The sequence below is a fragment of the Marmota marmota genome, unplaced genomic scaffold, assembly GCF_001458135.2.
Source record: "Marmota marmota marmota unplaced genomic scaffold, marMar, whole genome shotgun sequence".
NCBI classification, from domain to species: Eukaryota; Metazoa; Chordata; class Mammalia; order Rodentia; family Sciuridae; genus Marmota; species Marmota marmota.
Window position 1 is genome coordinate 6,156,293 of NW_026000021.1, and position 17,695 is coordinate 6,173,987.

Here is a 17,695-nt window from a genome sequence, read left to right on the forward strand (position 1 = left end):
AAGTCGTCTCTGTAATTGGGATACTGGTGGTTGGAAGTAAAAAAAAAAAAATGGTATTCAAGTTGGGAAAAAAAAGGAAAAGAAATGGCAAAATGTATTGGCTCATGTAATTGAAAAGTCTACAGGTAGAACTTACTTTAGGATTGGAAGGATCCAGGCTCAAATAATATTTGAAATTATAATTTCTTTCTTGCTTTCTCTTCTCTCCCTCTCTCTTTGTATTGATAAAGGAGAGCCTTCAGGGAATGCTCTGCCATGCTGGGAAGTCATAGTCAAGTGTTTATAGGCTTGCATTTACCCTGTTTAGCGATTCCAATTGATGATTTCTTCCCGGGATTTGCAACCATGTTTGAGGGCTGGCCCTGGATGGCCTGATTTGGGTCCCATGTTTATCATAGATGGAACTGACCACTGTGGTTCTGCTTGTCCACTGCTTCACCATAGCAGCACTTTTGCGGGGTAGAGAGTGGAGCCAATCCCCAATGAGTCATTGATAATAGAGGATTATCAGGATGTTCTTAGCAGAGGAAGGGAGGATTCATTCAAGGCAGGTGCAAAAACTGATGTCCACCTCACCACTTGAGTACCACAGGGATCTTAAAAGCATGCTTGAGGTGGGATGGTAGCAAAGATACTTCTTTGTCTTTCCCTCATACTCAGGATTCCAGAAAGCAGAAAGGAAAGAAAATAACATGTAGTGAGTACTAATATACCAAGTATTGACATAAATTCTCACTTTGTATTCCATTCATCCTGCAGGGAAGATATTAATTTCCCCATTTCACAGTCAATGAAATTGAGAAAAGAGGTTGGTAACTCGCTCCTCAGGGTCAAGTGCTAGTCAGTGAGGGGGTTCAGTTGGGGTCGTGATTTTAAATCCCCACTCACTGCTAGTGTTACCTTCAAAGCTGGAGCATCAGTGTCCAGAGTAGCATGAATCATAGACATCCGAGTTGAAAGAGAGCCCTGGCCAAGGGGAAGGGAAAAGGTCTGACCCGGATCCTGCTCCTTTCCTTGCAGCTGTCCTTCTGAACAACTTTGGATGAATCTCTCACCTATTCTGGGCCTCCCTTTCCTCAGTGATGGCATGGCCAGGGGTGGGTATGTCTTGACTTCTCCAAGGCCAGTGGTGGCCCATCTGTGATGAGGTGAGGGAGGGAGCCTGGTTGTTCCTGTGTTGATACAGACAGCAAGATTGCTTCCAAGGGTGGCTCTGGAGTTACACACTGGGCTGCTGCTGCTTCCTCTTTTTCTCCAATTATTGGTGCATATCAATGATACAGATGGTGGGTTTCATTGTTGCATATTTACATATACATGAAATTAATTTGGTTATTTTTACTCCCCAGAATGCCCTCCCTCTTCTTGATCCCCTCCCTCTACCCTAATGTTCTCCCCTCTACTCTCATGGCAAAGGCTCCCTTTTTATCCCTCCGGGTTGCACATATGAGAGAAAACATATAATATGTTTCTCTCTGAGTTTGATTTTTTTTCTCTCAAAATTATGGTCTCCAGTTCCATCCATTTTCCTACAAATGACATAATTTCCTTCATCTTTATGGAGGAAAGATGAATAAAACTTTATTGTGTATATACACCATATTTTTTTATCCATTCATCTGTTGATGGATATCTCAGTTGATTCCATAACTTGCCTATTGTGAATTATGCTGTGAAAACATGGGTATACATGTGTCTCTAAAGTCTGCTGCCTTTAATTCTTTTGGACAGATACTCAGGAGTAATATAGCTGGATCATATGGTAGTTCTATTTTTAGCTTTTTGGGGAACCTCCAAACTGATTTCCATAGTGTCTGTACCAATTTACATTCCCACAAACAGTGTGTGAGAGTTCCTTTCCTCTGCATCCTTGCTAGGATTGATTGTTGTTTGTGCTATTGATCACTGCTATTCTAACTGGAGTGTACACCCAGGCTTCTGATCATGCTTATTTCCAACATGCACCAGGCCAACCTGGTCCCCCATGCCCCTCATTCTTCTTCTAGTGCCTTGAATGTTGCCTTCATTTACTACCTCAAATGCAACTCAGAGCGTGTGTGTCCACTACACACACACACACACACACACACACACACACACACACCATCTTGATCTTGCTCCTGCTGATGGCCACCACCCCTAAGTACCTTGTTATGCAAGCACTTATTCCCAGTGGAGTGCCAAGGTTTCTGAAACTTTCCTGATGCCCAGCGGCTTTTACCACCATCTGCCTCCCAGTTTGACTTTTCTGGTTGTACTCCTTTGCCTACAGGAACTGTTTAGACTCCTGCATCTTTTCCCAGTGTGTCTCAGACTTGGTTCAGAATGCCATAGGCCTGTTGTTCTATAGCCCTTCAGATTCTAGTGTGATATCAAGCAAAGCCTTGGCAGGAGTTAGCAGGAGTCCTGCTTCCTACCATTGATGGTTAGGAGGTAGCCTCCCAGAGGAATCACTGAGCTACCCCTTTGCCCTCTTGTCCCATCTCTGTCCAGGTTCTAGAATAATCTGAAGCCACTGTTTTCTATGTATATCTTTCTGGGGTGGAGGTGGGAAAGGTGTATCTGGTTTTTCTCCTGTAAGTCTCAAATCATTTTTTTAAGTACCATGGTGTATGTGTTTATGTGTGTGTGTGTGTGGGGGGGGGAACATGCATGTATGAATACAGTAGATTCTGGTTTAATCTGAAATCCAGGAGGATGGGACAGTGGCACATATTTCAAAGAGATTCAATATTCTTTCATACTTTTAATAAGCACATATTGAAAGCCCTACTGGGCTATACCAGTCATGAGTTGGTGGTTGGGACATGAGTCTTGCTCTCCAAGTGCTCACAGTGAGCCAGGCAGGGACACTGTTATGGAAGAAAAGAGGAGGTCTGGGAAGGTCCTTTTACATTTAAAAGTCAGGGAGCTCTTCCCAGAGGAGAGGATACTGGAGCTGGTTGGAGTCTTCTATAATCTACCTTAGGTAGAGACATAAAGCATCCCAGAATTGTGAGCCTTTTTGAAAAGTTAGAGTGAGCACTGGGATCACAAGAGGATTTATAGGAAGGTTTGGAATACAGACAACAGGTAGCTCATGAAGGGCCTGGAAGTGATGCTAAAACACTTGGGCTCTAGTATAGGCACCATGTCTACTGGTATCTTGTTAAAATGCAGATTATGATCACCAGGTCTAGGGAGAGGTCTGAGATTATGCCTGTCTAACAAGTTCTCAGGAGATTCCATGGACCACACTGTGTAGAAAGACAAGGCAATTCAATCACTGAGAACTTACATAAATGAATTATTATAATCCCTTGAGTCTGAGTGACTGGAAATTCTAAAATTCATAAATGTACTGTCTAATTTTGTTTGAGTAATGCCCCCTGTAAAATGTGATTCATACAGCCCATAATTTTTATTTACTTTTTAATTTAATTTTACTTTTTTGATAATGGAGAATGAGCTCAGGGGTGCTTTACTACTGAGCTACATCTCCAGTCCTTTTTTTTATTATTTTAAATTTTGAGATGCCCTCTAAGTTGCTGAGGCTGACCTCCAACTTAAATTCCTCCTACGTCAGCCTTCAGAGTTGCTGGAATTACAGACATTCATCACTGTGCTGGCCAACCCATAATTTGTAGATGAGGATCCTGTAGTACCAGTTAAACAACCAGAATTTTATAGCTATAAAAGGCCTCAGATATCTAAGATTGTCCTTTTTATACAGGTGAGGAAACTCATCTGTTATCTTTGAGATCATTCCAGGTCCCAAACCCCAAGTTTCAGTGACTTGAATGTGCTGTTCCATAGTCACTTAGGTCTTTAAGGACAAAGGCTGGAAAAATTTCCAGGCTTGCCTCACTCTGTGAGCCAACTTCTAGGTATTATGGCGAGATGGCAATAAGTCATGGAGTCAATCTTAAAGCAAGGGACAGAACCATCTTTATTCACCAGCTGGCAGGCCAAGGGGCAGGCTGCAAGTCTACATCCTTCGATCCCCTCCAAAGGTTAGAGCAGAACCTTTATAGTTCAAAAGCACATTATTGACAAGTGGCTGTTGCTATGATTTAAAACCATAAACAAACATCATGAGATCTAAAATCATAAGCAGAAGGGGAAGTGGGTCAAAATGATCCTAGGTGAGTACAAGTTAAAGAATGGTTACTAACATCTAGACAATCCTTCTCTGACAGGTTACATCGCCCAAGAAAAGTGTGAACCAAAAACAGAACTATTTTACATTGTATAAGAAAAACAGTTATGATTCTAAACAGGGTGTGCTAAGCAGGATCAGGATGGAAGAGACTGAGTTTTCTCATGGGAGAAGAATTTCTTCCATGACATGGAGTCTCAGGGTAAATGGAGATATAGCTCAAAAGTTTGGTCATTGCCCATATAGCCTACCCCAAAACATAGGTTCAGCAGCTGTGGGATTGGATTTCTGGAAGAGGATTTTGAGCAAGGAGACATGATGCTGGGGGTGACAAACTTGGAGAACATCTTTAATTAAAAGGTTTAAATTTTATTCTTTCACTTATTTTATTTTGTATTCTGAACCAGATTGGCTCAATGTAGTGCATCTCCCTCTTTCTATTAGCAACATAAGGATAAGAGTTTCTACTGCTTCTACTTCTCTGCTCAGTTGGGAGAATGAAGTCAACAGTTTTGGAATGTATTATGTCCCCACCATGTGTCCAGTGCTATGCCAGGCAATGCAGGCCCACAACAGGACAGATCCACCTCCTAACCCACATGGAGCTCACATGACAGAAAGATGGACATAAACAACAAAAGCTTCAACTAAATTATGTTCAAATTCACACAACATGGGCAAGAAGTACAGGAGTTTGTAACAGGAAGACCCAACCAGGAGGTTTCAGGCAGCTTTTCATTTATGTTGAAAAATGAATAAGGATATAAGTGAGGAAAGAGACTGGCTGGGGAAGAGTCCTGGGGCTGGAGGGAGTTGTGGCTCCAGAAAACCAAGAAAGGTTTGGAGTCTGAGGCAGAGTCACTAAATAGGAGGGTGGTGCATGGAGACATGAGATATGAACTGGGTCAGATGTTGTGGGACTTGTTAGGGATTGGGGGCTTTATGCTGAAGTTAATAATAAGTCATTGGAGTGTTTTTAGCAAAGGCAGGGGACATGAACTGTTTTGTGACTTACCATGATCTCAGCTTATGCAGAGAATTGCTTGATCATGAGTGACTATCAGGATTGAGTGTGGGGGAGAGGCTCTCAGGTCCAGACAGGAACTAATGGTGCCTCTGTAAGAGTGATGGCAGTGGGGAGAGTGAGAAGAATAGATGTTGGATGTATAACGACAGGTTTAGGGATTGAGTGGGTGTGAGAGTGAGGGAGGAGGAAGTAGAACAGGAGGGATTTTCAGGTTTCCAGCGAGGGGAAACTCAATGTGTGGTGGAAGAGGATATTCTGATTGTCATTAGTGGATGGGGAAACAGCTTTGAGTGGGGGGCTGGTCATTAATTCTGTATGTATTGTCTCATTATGGACCATCCAACCTATCCAAGCCATGACACCTGGTAGAGAGTTGGCCGTGGGATCCTGGCTATGGACGTCTACAGAGGCTAGGGACATTGATTTGGGGATTTTCTATCCCTAGAGATAGTATTTCAAACCAGAGGTGCCTATCAAGAGGGAGTGAGAAGTAGAGAGCTGAGGACAATACCTGAAGTGCTTGCCACTTGGAGATCAGGTGAAGAGACAGCAAATAAGAAAATAGACGAGAACGAGCTTTAAAAATTGATGCAGGATTTTTTTTTTTCTGTTGCACTGTACTGTACTCATTATGTATAATAATGCTACTCTCTGACACTTATTGCTGCCTTTGGATGAGAGAAATTATACTTAATGTTCCCAAACCTGTGAGACTATTTCTTCAAAGTTTGTTACCCCATCAAAAGAAAAACCCACCAGGAGAGATTTATTCTTATCATGTCATGCAACAGTCATTTCATTTTCAAATCATTAATGGGAAGGCATCCTCATCTAATCGTTCTCCTGCAGAACACTATCTCAGAAGCCTGATACCATCTCCTCAAACTTCCTCGGAGGAGCTTTACTGATTTCAGCTGGGACCCTGAACGCTAAATCAAACACAGGATGAGCCCAGATCCCGGTGCTCCTCTTTTGGTATCTCTCAGATCAGCTGATTTCATTTTTTTTTTTTTTGCTTCTGGTCCTGGCATTCAGCTGTAGATTCTTCCAAGAATTTCATTGCTAACTTACATGAGATAAACAGATAATAGAGAACTGGACTCATTTTCTAATTTACTTTGAAGAGTGATTTCCAGATTGCATTTAGGGGGAGGAGCTGAGTCAGCCTGGGATGGGGTGAAAACAGTCTTCAATTCAGAATTTAAATGAATTTTCATAGGAAAATTGTCTTCCTAGGAAGTTCTCCTGAGCACGGGAGGATGGGTGGAATGGGTGTTCTTGCCTGCCATAAAAGAAACCTAATCAAAAGCAGACAATCTGCAATGGTCTAGCCTGCTAGATTCCTATTCAAAGTTAGTTTGCTTCTTTTGATTCCATCAAGCATCTCTCTTAGTAACAGAAAAGTTTACTGCATTCACATTAAATGTAAAAGGGCACTTTCTTGACAATACCTTTCTTTGTCATTGAGATACATTAGAGGAGATCTTTATTTCTTGACAGCTGAGATTCTGTTCTTCACCATAAAGAAATTCATTTCTGAACTTGTGGCCATTCGAATTGAATTATTTTAGTTTGCATTGGAGACTCAGCAAGCATTTGATCTTTGATCTCCTGAGGTGCTTCTCAGCAGATGAGGGTCGGCTGGGGCAGTGCATTTGAGCACATGGATTCTGAACCAGGTGCCCTGGGTCAAACTTCAGGCACTGCTGTTTGCCAGCTGTAGTGAGTTTTATAGGTCATTTAACTGACCCATATCTCAGCTTTCTTAATTGTTTAATAGCAATGGAATTAAGTAGAGGACATCTTGCAGAGCTTAAGCAAGTGTAAGTTAAGCACTTAAAAGAGTGTCTGTGATACAGATGCACTATGTCAATTTTAGCTGTGTGTTAGTTATCTCTATCCTGGGGCAGGTGGTTGGACTGTTTAATAAGTGGCACAAGCTTCCATTCATCAATGGCTATTAAGCTCAGTGCTTGACATGTGTTCATCTCCTTTAGCTTTTCTTGCAGGAATGAAAAGGATACTATAATTTTACCCATTCCAAAGAGATATGAGCCCCATAGTCATGCAACTAATAACTAATAAGTAAAGGGGCTGAGATCCAAACCCATGTTGACTCCAAATCCCAATACTTGCCCCCTTCATTGTACAGTGGGAGGGAAGGATGAGGGAAAGAAGCAAGAAATGGGGTCCCTGGAGTATAGGCTTTCTTGCACAATTAACAAGGTGACCAGACAGTTTTGGTGTATTCTTGTCCCTTGTCATATCCCTCCTGGGGAGGAGTTGAGTGAGGATGGAGGGTTCAGGAAGGGCTAAGGGCTCCGGGCTTCCTGGGAGATGAAATTTTTCCCTCTTCTTGCAATTCTACCTTCTATTAATTTCATCCTTTTTACATCCTTCCACTTCTCATTCTTTAAACTCAGAATACGTATATGTATGTGTATGTTGTGGATGGATAGCTGACTCAAAGTCTTAGGACAGAGTGGTGAGAGTTCCACTTCCAGGAAGTGGAAAGAACTTGGGGTTATTAATCCTGGTCCTCTCTCTGCTGTTGATTAGTAAGATAAACCTGGGAAAGGCACCTCATTTTTCTGGCTTTTATCTGTGAGGTTGGGATTGGTTGAAATCTGACATCTTCTGGTGTTGGTCAGCCTTTCCCTGAATCTCTGACCTCTGGGCATGTTGGTAGTGAGGTAGTGATTGTGGTGATGATAATGGATGAGGTGATGGATGGGTGATGATGATGTAGTAGTAGTGGAGGTGATAATGATGATGGAATGGGGATGTCATGGTGATTGTTGTAGAAACCAAGGTGGAGATAAAGATGATGATGGAGGTGCTGGTTCTAGTGGCATTGGTTGTTTGAGAGATGGAAATGATCATGGAGGAGAAGGTAGTCTTAACCATCAAAGGCTCTTATCTGGCAGCCAGCACTTTACTTAGCACTGTGCCTTCATCTGTCATTCAACCTTCCCAGCACTGGTGTTATCTCCATCTTGCAGATGAGAACCCAGAGCTTTGCAGAGTGAAACTGAGCGTGCCTTTGCTGGTGAAGGTGCCCAGATCATGTGGAGGCAAAGCCTGAGGTGACAAGGGAATACTTTCTTCAGATATTGTGACACTCATGAGGCAGAAGAGGAGTCAATCTGTCTATCTTCAAGTTTCAGATCCTCATTCATAATAATCTAATTATGCCCAGAGGGAAATTGGGGGACTATAGTTGTCAGATTTAATTCTTGTGAAGTCACACAGTATAGAATATAGACACAGTGCCTTCACTGGGTGCTCTTCTGGGTATTTCCTCTTCATCTCTCTTTGGAGAACAGCTCAATTCTCTCTATTGGTCTTTGCTTGCAACTTCTCTGACAAAGACCTGGAGTATCTTCATGGGAGACTGTGATTTATAGGGCACTCAAGATAAAGTATTTGGGACAGATGAACGTTTTCCAACACGTCTCTTTGGTAAATGTGGTTTTCTATATTCTTTTTCACTCAGTGACCTTAATTTGTATTCTATCTCATAGAGCCCTCGTGGAGAGCATCAAGGAAAGAAGTCAGTGTCAGTCAGTCCAGAGGGGGTTTAAGTCTAAAACTGCTAGTCCCTGAAAGCAGTTGTCACAGTCCAAGACTCTCTAATCCCCCGCCAGTCCTCCTTCTTTGTCTAGCGGTTCTGATCTTGCTTGAATGAGGAGTTTATTATTGCTCAGCTACAGTGCAATGTGCTGAGACTACAACAGTGAAGACAGAGTTCTGCCCTCATAGAGTGTATGGTCTAGTTTAAACTGTAGTGCTATGAGGATGAGTCAGGAGAGAGGTCTTATTGAACTCATGGTAGAGAACTTGCCGTAGACTTGTGTAGACAAGGAAGGATTCCCGGAGGCAGTAATAAACAGAAACTTCCAGACTAAGAGCTGGATAAAGAATGGGCAGCTGGGGCTAGAGGAGGGAGAAAATAAAAGAGAATGAGGAAGAACATATGAGGAGGGTGTGGTCCAGGTAGAGAATCAGCATGTGCAGAGGCCTGAGACCAGAGAGACTGGATGGCGTAACGTCATGGAGACTGGTGTATAGAAATCGGTAGGGGTGTGATACCCCATAGTATGAATTGTGTTTCCCCCCAATTTGTAGATTGAAACCTTAACACAAAATATGACCCTATTTTGGATGTGGACAATTAAGGTTAGATGAGATCATAAGGGTGGAAACCTAATCCAATAGCATTGGTGGCCTTATAAGATCTCTTTCTCTCTCTTTCCATCTCTCCTCTTTCTCTCAGAGATCCTGCACCAGGCATTGAATCTTCTAGTACCTTGATCTAGGACTTTCAGCTTCCAGAACTGTGAGAAATAAATGTCACAAACTGACTGTTTAATGCACCCATATTTAGAAAAGGGAAGGAAGAAACCACCTTTAATTCTTATCGCTAATTCCATAGCAGTAGCATGAAGCGGTAGCTGCTGTCTTGCTTTATCTTTTGGATAATATAAGTCAACAATACCTCCTATACCCCACCTTTAAGAGACTGATTCCCTCTCCTGGGCTGCAGAAGAGGCCTCCAGGAAGGAAGCTCTGACTCTGTGCTCTTGCCTGGTCTTGCAGGGGACCTCACCCATCTAGAAAGGAAGGGTTCCTCTGCCTCAGTCATAGACATTTATCACTGATTCTCTCAGGCCCAATGAGAACCTCAGGAAAAAAGATGAGGGAGTAGAATCTGCAGGAACAAACTTATCTTGACACTCTTGAAATGCAGAGGCTACTTCTGCAACATGGCTTGCTCTGGGAGCATGCAGAGGGCAAATATCACTAGACTGAGAGACTCTATGTTTGGACTCCCAGGCTGTGCGAATTTGGTCATCTTATCCCATATCTCTAGGAATTTTGCTGGCTCACCAGTATACACTAATCTCAGGTCTTTTCACTACCAGGTTTCTATGATTTTAATTCTCTAATATTCTCTAATACAAGGAATTAAATTCTATTAAAAAGTGCAGACTTTCAGCTGTTAATCAGTGTTAACCTGGTACGCCTAGTGCTGGGTGGTGGGAGAGGCCCCAGCTAGGACTTTCCCTATTGCATGGTTCACAGCTACCTGGAAGATTTGAGGTGCATCATGTCCCTGTTATCACCACCCACTGCCATACTGTGTGCCATAGGTAAGAAGCCTCTGGCTTCACCTGCCATGCTGAGAAATAGCTATGGGCCTATGTAGCTATACCACACTTGAGGGTTTTACTATCAGAGCATTTAGAGCAGGGTGTTTGCCTAGAAAGTCACACCAGCCACAGACAGTTGAGATCCACATAGAAAAATATTTATTTAATGGATTCCAGTTGTTCATTTTCCATGCATCATAAAGGAACATAGGCACTAAACCACAATGACGACCCTAAATGCTATTTACTTTGAGTGCAAGTGGCTGTCATACAGCTCCTAGACAGGAGGGCTTATTTTAGAAATATATATTTGTTACTGTAGCGATTTATAGTTTTCTTCTTGTACTGAAGCTTGTAGAGCAAAATGAGATGGATGTAATGCTTAGCAAATTGTGGGCCATTTGAAATCTGCTTCTGTGCCACATTTCAGAGGTCTCTGGCCTCCACATGGTGGATGGAGTCACACTGAGGAGAGAGTTTGTTTCTGGGCTCCATCAAATTGCTGGGGCAAGGATGGGACATCAAACCATCTGTCTTTATAGACAGAAGCAGCCATCTGTGGCATTTACATCATTTTAAAGCTGTGGCCTGTGCCCTTCTTTGGAAACCAAACCCCAGCAGCTCTTGTAGCTTCTCCTAAAGAAAATTTCTCAATAAGAAAGAGGACAAGGAGGCAGATTTGTTTAGACAAGGGTCACTAAGCTGAGGGGTCACTGCAAGTTGTCCAAGAAAATCTTAGAGTCAGAAGATATGGGACCTAGAGTGGGCTCTCAGTGGTGAGCGCACCTCAGTTCATGTCTAGCTACATCCCATTTGAGCTGAATCTATAGCCTCTCTACTTTACTTTGGCAAAATTAGCAATGAGTGTGAAGCACTCTCTGGCATCCAGCTGCTGGCTATTCTGCAGCTGATTCAGTCATCTTCTCGAGCCCAACTGAGAAAATACTGGAAAAGGAGAGGTATGAGCTGACAAGGTTGCATGTGGCTTGCTTTGTGGTTCTTGGAAAAGATGGAGGAGTGGAAAGGGAGGGAAAGCAGATAAGAGAGAAAGGGAGTTGCCATTGCTTAACATACTGGAGAAACATGTAAAAAGAGAGACCCATGGAGGTGGAAGAGGAAAGGAATGGGGGGGGGGGAATGAGAAGATAGAAGGAAAGGGTACAGAGGGAGAAAGAAGAATTGAAACAGGACCAAAAAGGAGAGCTGGCTTCTCAGAAAGGAGAGGACCTAGCAGGGTGGTCATCAGGAAGAGGAACCAGAGGGAGGCAGTTCTTAATTATTGTCAGTTCAGACCACAGATATATATTAAAATATGATTCTCCAAAGGCAAGCAGGAGATAGTGATTGGGCCCATGTTCATTGACACGGGCTTCACCTCAATTTATGCTTCTCTTAGACTGTTTTCTCCAGCTGGAGAAAGCACCAGAATCATCTGGAGAACTTGTTCACTCCTGATCACAGAACTCCACTCCCAGAGTCTCTAATTGTGTACCTCTGGGTTGGGGCCTGAAAGTTTGCATTTCTAGTATGTTCCCAAGTGGTGCTGATACTGCTGTTGCAGGGACCCCTCTTTGAAAAAGAACTACGGTCTTAAGAGATTAGATTCTAAGTCTAGGTTGGTGCTCTATTGGGTTTCTTGGGTCAGACAAGGTCAGTGAGTGAGATCAAGGTCTCAACTGGTTTGCAGAAGCAGATTGGCAAACACTAATGTATAAATTGAGAAAGCATTAAAACCTTTTATTGAATGTATTTCTCTTTTCCTGACTCTTCATTCAACTAACCATATGCTTACTTTCCACTGGCAATTGCTATTTAAATGTCAGTTGACAGCAGATGTTCCTCACCCTACTATATGCCAGTTAATTTATTGTCCACAAACCCTGAGGGAATGTTCTCTAACCATGCTAGTTTCCCATCGTCTCTGCCCATGATTTTGCCGCAGCCACCTTGAGCAGGGCAGCTCTCAAGAGACAGGGTGCCATCACATCCCTCTGTCCCATGCTATGCTGTGTCTTTGTCCTTTCCAGTTCTTACTGTCCTTCTGGGGGAAGGTCAGCAAATTGCTTGGCTAAGACTGTTCTCATGGTCCTTAGCAAACCTGCTGCAGCTGCCCTGCTCTCCTCAGCTTCATACCATCTTTACCTAGGACAAGGTCTGTAATAGACCACAGCCAATTAAAAGATATTTTCTGAATCAATAAAGTCCAAAGGGAGGGTTTAATTCCTACTAATTATAACCAGAGATAGAGAGAACTAGAACATATGGGTAGAAATAGGCAGGAAAAGGAAAGAGCAGCCGTAATCATCACAGAAATCTCAAATCATCCTCTTTGTCCACATTGTCCCCTCAAAGCTCTTATATTTTAGTGAACTGTGACGCCAATACCAGGTAGAAGAGCAAATTTTTGGGATTTATTTAAATCATACAAGCTACCTTTATTGAAGGAGAGATCAAGTTTTCAGATCTTTTCTGCTTAGAACTAACTAAATAACCTATTTTTAGAAGATACTTCTGTAAAATAGACACATGGATGAAAGGATAGGTAGAAGATAGATGATAGGTAAAAATGGACTGATGAGTGGACGAATGATAGGTCAATCAATGGATATGAATGGATAGATGGACAGATAGGTGGAATCCTTGTAGCCCGGGTACCAGGTCATGACCTAAAGTCACTTTTTGCTTTTTAAACACTCTCCAACTACCTTGGACTGGGGCTTTATCCTTTGAGAGGGGCACATGCACTTCAGAACTTTTCCAAATGCCTATTTTGTGAGGACCTAGTTCTAAAGCTGAATTAAGATATTGAGAGGAGGTGTTGCGTAGACCTGCCTCTCTGCATCCCATGCTGTGACTGGTCAGCACTTGAGCCTAAAATGGGGAATGGGAGGAACTATAGTAAAAAAAAATAATAGCCTCACTTGGCAACCTGGGCTAGTGTCCAGTGTTGGGATCAGCACTGCCAGGTAAAGGAATTCTGCTTCCTTGACCCATGGAGGTCTTGGATAAATTCCTTGGCCTCAGATTTCCTCCTCTGTAAGTTCTCTTCCTACTCTTCCGTTCTCTGAGTCTTTAAGAAAAAATCTGGGGAACACATAAATAGTTACCTTCTCTTTAAAGTTTAGAGGGGAGAAAACAAAGCACAGTGTCAGATATATCAGGGGTGCTATGTCCCAGGCTGCAGAACCTCAGGCACTTCTGAAAATTAAACCAAGCAGGCTGACTCAAATGCTGTTGAAATGTCAGGCTACTGTGCAGGATGTTGTTGGATGTCTGCTTCCCTCTGTTTTTTAAACAACATCACTCTGCTGAGGATGAATCTGTGTCATCATCAAATGGCTCTTGTCATTTTAGTGTAGTGATCAAAGAGGAAAAATAAAAGTACTGTTTGTGGATGAAAACAGATAAAATATGAAGGTATTTCATAACTCAGTATGCAAGGTTGTCTGGAATGTAATGCAGATCTATCAATAATTTAGTTAAAACAGTTTACCTGCTTTACATGAGTGAGTTCAGATCACAGATCTTCATTCAAATTCACACTAATGTTATTTAACAGTGGGTTGCATATTATACTACACAGACCAAAGCATTATAGATTTTTTTCCAAGTGTAATATACATATCCAAATGATTGCAGTCAAACATAAATTTAGTCAAATCTTTAATACTCTCTATTAAGGCATGAATAAGATTTTAAAGCTTTGTCTTAGCTACAGAGTAACTGGAACTAGAGTTGAATCAATTGCAAATAGCCAGAATAGAAAGTTACCTTTGGGCATGGTATTTATTCTCAACAGTGTTTCATCTCAAATAATGAACATTTTTTTTCTTCAAATGCAAAAGTGAGCAATTACCTGTCATTATTAAAATGACAAATTTTACAAGGGGACTAGTTTGGCTTCCTTTTCTGGAGAGGCTAACCTCTATTACATCATCCTTGGGTACATGTCTCACATTTGTCATTGACTGTACCTGAGTGCCCAATGCTCCATTTTCTCTAGAACAAAATTATCTTTCAAAACACAGAAAGAAAGGCACCAGTCATTTTTTCCCACCTTCAGTTGAGGTGGGGAAAGTATATTCTAACAGTTCTGCCAGGTAGCTGGCACGATTTCAGAACGGTTAGGCAAAGTTTAGCGTGAGAAATGAAAATTACATTTTTGTATTTTCAGAATTAGACTTTAAATAATTTGGAGCTCTCTTCTATGGACAGCTTTATATGAGAAGACTTGATAAACCAAGAATATATACATTATTGCAAATAAAGGCTACATAGGAGATTCCTTGGAGCTTCTGTGGTTAGGGGAATGGGAAAAGATGAAATGGGGAGGCTTGACACCTTGGGGAGGGGCTAGGAAGGATTATTTTCATTTTTATTGTCCGTACAGGAGTCACTAGCCATATGCGTCTGGACCCCATTAAGATGTATGATGAAAATAAAAGTCACACTGAGTTTTGTAGGCATAGTATGAAAAATGAATGTAAAAACATCTCATCAATAATTTTTATATTGATTACATGTTGAAATTACATGTAAAATTCAATTAAGTGTGCATTTAACTAGGGGACATTATTAAAATTGATTTCAGCTACCTCTACTTTTTGAATGTGACTACTTGAAATTTTTAAATCAAATATATGGCTTACATTATATATTTTCAGTGGACAGAGCAGCTCTATGTTCATTTTACATGGTAGAATCTAGTTAAGGTTTACTTCTTGGCTTTTCTTCTGTAGTTTTCAAGCTGACAACATTGTGTTTTGAGAGAAAAATAGATATCGTGGATTTTGGAACCTGGCAAGCCCATATCCTGGCTATAGCATTTGGGCAGCTGACCTCCTCTGATCCTAAACTTTCTCATTTGTTAAATGAATTTCTGTTTTGACCTCCCTGGTCAGAATTCACCAGGTTGATGTCAGGAAAAACACATAACAAATAAGTAGAGTGTTCAGTACAGAAACTGGCATGGAGAAAACTCAGTAACTATTCAGCATTATTCCTGGTTGCATCTCAAGAACTGTCAGATGCATAATTTTAAAATTCTGGTTCATTTCTAATTCAGATCCTTGTGTCGCTTGTTCTTCAGGTTTGTACTTGCTGTCACGTCTACCTATTTCTATCCTCAGAAAGATGAATTCTTTTTCTTATCATTGAGAATCTCTGATCTGGTTCCCTATTTTCTGCTACTTATTCAGACTGAGCTCTTTCCCCACTTACTAACTCATTTCAATTTCAGGGCAAGAATTTTATCCCAGCTAAAACTGCAAAGCAAGATACAGCACTTGATCTGCCCCTGTTCCTTTTCTCCTACCTGGATGCTAGGTCTTGCCTTTTACTCAACTCTGCTTCTTTTGATGGGGTGATTTGTCAAGGACAGTTGAGACCAGACAAGTGCATATGGGAAGCTAACAGAATAAGAGTTGTGTGACCAAAAGATCAAGAAAAGGAGAAACAAACAGGGAAGAAGAGAAGCATTTTTTGAACTTCTTCCCCCCTTGCCCAACTCCCCACTCCCTGCCTTCTTTCTCCTTGTTCTTGCCTGTTGATTTTAAAAGCTGTGCAATGTTCAGTCTCTGGTAAGGACAAGGTGCTTCTCACCTCCTTCCTAGATTCTGCCACCAGAAGAACAACCTCCCACAGTGTAGCATCTCACATATCTAAAACCATGCACTCAATTTCCATATTCTCAGAAATAACATCCTCAGATGTAGTTGTTTTGTGAAATACAGTGACAGGGAAGAGAAAAAAAATTGTAAAACTTTGTGAAGATACATAGCTTCCCCGGGTATGGGAAGCTTCCTAGCTCCCTCACGATGAGATGGGAGGAACTACTCCCTCAGAACTGCATGGGATGAAAACAAGCAGCAGAAACTCAAGAACTAATGTGTGATAGCACAGGTGGCTAGAAGCATCCATGCTCCTCAAGGTCATGAAAAAAGCTCCCTGTTTCTTATGCAAGTGTTTTTTTTTTTTTTTTTAATCAGAAAAATGTTGACTTTTTTGTTCTCACCTAGCAGCTGTAACTAGGTGATTCAGAATATACTCTTGACTTAAGGTGGTACTTTTTTTTTTTTTTGCCTTTTCATCAGATCAATATGTTTCTTTGCCTATTTTATTTTTAGATTTACTGACTGTTCTCAGGGTAGCAAATTCAAAGAGAAGAAATAAGCAAATTGGTTTGTATTTCAAAGACTAGGCTGAGGTCTAACAGGAAGAACACTTGGAAATTAACAAGAGAGCTGAGTTTTCTAGGCCCTTGTTGCTGATAGACAGGCTTTGTGGAGGACTTGTCCTTAGTTACTTCAGTGCAAGGGATGGTCAGGCAAGTGTGTGCAGTATGGTCAGGCAGGGCATGGGCACATGGCTATTTTCCTGGAACATTTATTAATAATACTTGCCATCAATCATAGGCAAGAAGTAATCACTGCTGACCATCACTCCCCTAGAAAATCAGAAGGTTTGAAAATGCGAATGGATTTTTCTTATGATTGTTATGACTCTAATTTAGAAGAGGGAGGAAGCATTCCTGAAAATGTAAATACTACTTTAAGATATCAGCTCTCTACATGGGAACTTATGTTCTATGCTTTCTTAATTTCTCTAGAAAAGATTCTCTGATCTTCCTTTTGTTTTGTTCTATCACTGTAGATCAACTCTCATGATAACGGCAATTTTAGTTGTTTGTGTTATATATCGCATCTCTGTGTCTGTCAGAATCATAGATAGCAATGATTATATAAATCCTATGCAGGCATGTGGACATGCAAACAGATGTACATGCAGCCAACATTTGATCCACGCAAGGGCCACTGAAGGGTGTCCCTTTGCTAGGTCCCGATGAGTTCTGGGCTGCTGACACTGAGCTACAAAGACAGTGAGCACGTTCCTGGTTGAACTTAAAAAAAAAAGTTGAATATATATATATATATATATATATATTTTTTTTTTTTTGTTGTTGTTGTTGTTGTTGTTTGTTTGTTTTATTTTTGGAGAATGTTTCCCACATGAAGGTGGAAGAGGTGATTTATCTAAAAGTGTTTGAAAAGAAGCAGAGGTGCTGTTGCAGATGTGAGCATCATAATTATAGGTGTGCATAGCCAGCACACATTTGTCCAAAAAACATTCTCCGTGACAGACTATCCCCGATTTTGCTTCCTTGGGAATTGAATGCAAAATCGGTGTTGCTAAATATGCTTCTTCATTAGAGAAAAATTCCTTCCACTTGACTTAAAAACATCACTGGGTCTAGACCTTCTTTTAAAATACAAATATTATTTCATCTAATATGGCTATACAGTATGCAGACATCTGTTGCTTTAAAACAAAACGACAAAATCAGATTTATGGACAACATGAAATGTTTCCTGGATACAC

The 17,695-nt window shown here is 41.3% G+C and overlaps 1 protein-coding gene across 1 annotated transcript in view; it reads left to right on the forward strand.

Moving 5' to 3' along the window:
• The window catches only part of Gpr39 (G protein-coupled receptor 39), a 202,730-nt gene that overhangs the window by 182,387 nt on the left and 2,648 nt on the right, over positions 1-17,695 (forward strand). The gene's annotated exons all lie outside the window — the stretch shown is intronic.